This window comes from Symphodus melops (genome assembly GCF_947650265.1).
Source record: "Symphodus melops genome assembly, chromosome: 14".
Taxonomy (NCBI): domain Eukaryota; kingdom Metazoa; phylum Chordata; class Actinopteri; order Labriformes; family Labridae; genus Symphodus; species Symphodus melops.
In genome coordinates, this window is record NC_136704.1 from 1,437,244 (window position 1) to 1,442,243 (window position 5,000).

The window sequence follows — 5,000 nt, forward strand, 5'->3', positions numbered from 1 at the left end:
GAGTGTGAGTAGGCGTGTCTGTATGAGTGTCAGTGGGTGTGTCTGTATGAGTGTGAGTGGGTGTGTTTGTATGAGTGTGAGTAGGCGTGTCTGTATGAGTGTGAGTGGGCGTGTCTGTATGAGTGTGAGTGGGCGTGTCTGTATGAGTGTGAGTGGGTGTGTCTGTATGAGTGTGAGTGGGCGTGTCTGTATGAGTGTGAGTGTCTGTATGAGTGTGAGTGGGCGTGTCTGTATGAGTGTGAGTGGGCGTGTCTGTATGAGTGTCAGTGGGCGTGTCTGTATGAGTGTCAGTGGGCGTGTCTGTATGAGTGGGTGTGTCTGTATGAGTGTGAGTGTCTGTATGAGTGAGTGGGTGTGTCTGTATGAGTGGGTGTGTCTGTATGAGTGTCAGTGGGCGTGTCTGTATGAGTGAGTGGGTGTGTCTGTATGAGTGGGTGTGTCTGTATGAGTGTGAGTGTCTGTATGAGTGAGTGGGTGTGTCTGTATGAGTGGGTGTGTCTGTATGAGTGTCAGTGGGTGTGTCTGTATGAGTGAGTGGGCGTGTCTGTATGAGTGGGTGTGTCTGTATGAGTGGGCGTGTCTGCATGAGTGTGAGTGGGCGTGTCTGTATTAGTGGGTGTGTCTGAGTGTGAGTGGGTGTGTCTGTATGAGTGTGAGTGTGTGAGTTTGTATGAGTGTGAGTGGGCGTGTCTGCATGAGTGTGAGTGGGCGTGTCTGTATTAGTGGGTGTGTCTGCATGAGTGTGAGTGGGCGTGTCTGCATGAGTGTGAGTGGGCGTGTCTGTATTAGTGGGTGTGTCTGTATGAGTGTGAGTGGGCGTGTCTGCATGAGTGTGAGTGGGCGTGTCTGTATTAGTGGGTGTGTCTATATGAGTGTGAGTGGGTGTGTCTGTATGAGTGTGAGTGTCTGTATGAGTGGGTGTGTCTGTATGAGTGTGAGTGGGTGTGTCGGTATGAGTGTGAGTGGGCGTGTCTGTATCAGTGGGTGTGTCTGTATGAGTGGGTGTGTCCATGTGAGTGGGTGTGTCTGTATGAGTGTCAGTGGGTGTGTCTGTATGAGTGTCAGTGGGTGTGTCTGCATGAGTGTCAGTGGGTGTGTCTGTATGAGTGTCAGTGGGTGTGTCTGCATGAGTGTCAGTGGGTGTGTCTGTATGAGTGAGTGGGTGTGTCTGTATGAGTGGGTGTGTCTGTATGAGTGTGAGTGTCTGTATGAGTGAGTGGGTGTGTCTGTATGAGTGAGTGTGTCTGTATGAGTGTCAGTGGGTGTGTCTGTATGAGTGTCAGTGGGTGTGTCTGTATGAGTGTCAGTGGGTGTGTCTGCATGAGTGTCAGTGGGTGTGTCTGTATGAGTGTCAGTGGGTGTGTCTGCATGAGTGTCAGTGGGTGTGTCTGTATGAGTGTCAGTGGGTGTGTCTGTATGAGTGTCAGTCAGTGATTTAGGCAGAAATGGGAAAACAGGGGGTGCAATAAAAAAAAGAGGGGGTGCAATTTTTTTCAGTGTCAGTCACGGCGGCGCGGCAGAGCGGAGGTCATGTGCTCACTAACACACTGGTTTAGAAGAAAAGTGAATACGTCTCTAAATGGTGCATTCTGTTCAATAAGATGCACTGTTACACATTTTAGTTTAAGCTTGATCATGTTGATTTACTGTCCAGCCTGTCTGACACACCCCTTCATCATGTGACTGTAACTCACATGTTGTCTAACCTCTTTGTATTCGGCCCGCTGCTTCTATCTGCACTTTCTTTAAAAAACACAACAAACAAATGTATAATATTACATGTGTCATCCAGTAATAATAGATCCCTAGACCTTCATAAGTCAATCATCTGTCAGCATGTTCGAATGTGGAGCTGACCTGAAAAGGTGGAGCTAAACCCTGCAGTCCTCTGATTGGTTGAAAGAATCATCACTTCCTGTGTTACGTCGACAAACAGAACTCTGGCGTGTTTAAAGCATTGAGTGTAACACAGCTGATTGTTAGCGTGTGTATTTGTCCTCGCCGCTCACAGCCTTCTCTGAAACAAAGCTGGATTGAGTTCTTGTAATAAAGAGTCACATGACAGTGACAGAGGAGATGACCTGCTGGATGTCTTCTTCGTTGGTTTTGTTTGTGTAGCGTTTTTCTCCTTTGTTGAATTTATTAGTTAGCGGTTAGCCGTTAGCTGTTAGCTGCTATCATATGACGCTATTTACATAGCGGCTATCGTCATCAGGCTTACACGCCGTCTACCAAATAGGGCACGGGTGGCTGTGGAAACACAAACGGGAACATATTCTTTGCCAGAATTAGCATGTAGCCTAATCAGATATTTAGCGCTCCGTATAGAAACCCGTGTAGTAAGCACGTCTATTAAATGTAGATATTTGCACGGCCGAGGTCAAACCGTGCTATCATTTCAAGACCGTGTTCTTTTTAAATAGGCCGTGCAAAAAGCGGTTTCGCGGCAGGCTACCTAAATCTACGGTGTCAGTGGGCGTGTCTGTATGAGTGGGCGTGTCTGTATGAGTGTCAGTGGGCGTGTCTGTATGAGGGGGCGTGTCTGTATGAGTGTCAGTGGGCGTGTCTGTATGAGTGTCCGTGGGCGTGTCTGTATGAGTGTCCGTGGGCGTGTCTGTATGAGTGGCGTGTCTGTATGAGTGTCCGTGGGCGTGTCTGTATGAGTGGCGTGTCTGTATGAGTGTCCGTGGGCGTGTCTGTATGAGTGGCGTGTCAGTGGGCGTGTCTGTATGAGTGGGCGTGTCTGTATGAGGGTCAGTGGGCGTGTCTGCATGAGTGTGTGCAGGTGGACACAGGGCGTGACAGAACAAGAATTCAAAATAAAAACATGACAATGACACACGAGCAGCATCAGATGCAGCTTCATGTGAACTCAACAGGAAACAGCGATCAGCTGAGCGGGGACGCAGCAGGAACCGCGGCCAAGCTCCAACTGGCATCTGAACAGGAAGTTAGCCCGACGACTGCCAGCTTTGAAAAATGTCACAATATTTAGTCAATCCTAAAAACAGGCTGTTGCCTAGCAACAGGAGAAAAACAGCTGTTCAGCCCATCATCACCCCCCCCACACACCTGCTGTCTCACTTCATGTCAGAGTCTCCAGAGACCAACAACGCTTCATCATCAGCCTCTTCTTCTTCTTGAGTAACTATTCACAGGAAGTGGATGTCATGAGCTGTTTCCTGTTTCTTAAATAGACCCTGAGCTGTTCTTGTATCTGAGACAATGATTCAGGTTAAACACAGAGCAGCTGGACGTGTTTGTTTATCCACCCCACACCTTCAACCTGATCACAACAAGCCGTGTGTGTGAGAGACAGAGAGAGAAAGAGAGAGAGAGAGAGAGAGAGAGAGAGAGAGAGAGAGAAGGAGAGAGAGAGAGAAGGGGAGAGAGAGAGAGAGAGAGAGAGAGAGAGAGAGAGACAGAGAGAAGGGGAGAGAGAGACAGAGAGAGAGAGAGACAGAGAGAGAGAGAGAGAGGAGAGAAGGGGAGAGAGAGAGAGACAGAGAGAGAGACAGAGAGAGAGAGAGAGACAGAGAAGGGGAGAGTGAGAGAGAGAGAGAGAGACAGAGACAGAGAGAGAGAGAGAGAGAGAGAGAGAGAAGGGGAGAGAGAGGAGCCCTCAGCTGCAGATAACAGGCAGCGTGTGAGCAGCTGAAGAAGAGTGTTTACACTTGTTCACATCATTTTCTTTTATCAGACGAGCTCATCTTGTCAGCCTGGAGTGTGTGTGTGTGTGTGTGTGTGTGTGTGTGTTTGTGTGTGTGTGTGTGTGCAGTCCCAGAGGAGACACCAGTATTATCAGAGGGAAGCAGCACGCCGCGCTGCAGACAAGAATATTATGAACAAGAGTTACTGGTCCTCTGACAGCTCATCTCTGCAGACTCAGAGTGTGTGTGTGTGTGTGTGTGTGTGTGTAGTAGTTCCATGTTTTAGTGTACCCTCACTGATAATGAATAATCCATCTTAGTGTTTTGCCTGTCATGTTTTTACAGCTTGAGCTGCTGAGGGCGGGACTTCCTGTGATTGACAGGTCACTACAATGGTTGTCTAAAAATGACAGGCTGTTTTGTAAACCTATTATCCTCGTAGTTCACTCTGATTGGTCCATCATGCAGCATGAGGACTAATGTGAGATTCACAGTTTCACAAGAATACCTGGATGTTTTACTGCAGTCTGCATCAGAGCACTCTAGGGATGACAATGTACTATCATCTCTGTACTTGAGTACTCGAATTACCCAATGAAAGAGTACTCGAGTACTCGAATTACCTAATCAAAGAGTACTCCAGTACTCAAATTACCTAATGAAAGAGTACTCCAGTACTCAAATTACCTAATGAAAGAGTACTCGAATTACCTACTGAAAGAGTTCTCGAGTACTCGAATTACCTACTGAAAGAGTTCTCGAGTACTCGAATTACCTAATGAAAGAGTACTCGAGTACTCGAATTACCTAATGAAAGAGTACTCGAGTACTCAAATTACCTAATGAAAGAGTACTCCAGTACTCAAATTACCTAATGAAAGAGTACTCGGGTACTCAAATTACCTAATGAAAGAGTACTCGAGTACTCAAATTACCTAATGAAAGAGTACTCGGGTACTCAAATTACCTAATGAAAGAGTACTCGAGTACTCGAATTAACTAATGAAAGAGTACTCGAGTACTCAAATTACCTAATGAAAGAGTACTCAAATTACCTAATGAAAGAGTACTCGAGTACTCAAATTACCTAATGAAAGAGTACTCGAGTACTCAAATTACCTAATGAAAGAGTACTCGAGTACTCAAATTAACTAATGAAAGAGTACTCAAGTACTCAAATTACCTAATGAAAGAGTACTCGGATTACCTAATGAAAGAGTACTCGAGTACTCGCAGATTATCAATAGCATGATTATTATTTTTTTATCATAAAAACAAATCGGACGCATCATTGGTTCGGCTTGGTTCAGACAGAGAGAGGACGCTGCTTTGGAGCTGGACTGGTCTTCA

General features: G+C 46.5%; 1 protein-coding gene across 1 annotated transcript in view; it reads right to left on the bottom strand.

The window, feature by feature from the left end:
* LOC306835140 (guanine nucleotide exchange factor VAV3-like) overlaps nt 1-5,000 on the bottom strand; it is a gene marked incomplete at its 3' end in the record, with an annotated part of 27,231 nt that overhangs the window by 10,498 nt on the left and 11,733 nt on the right. The window lies entirely within an intron of this gene.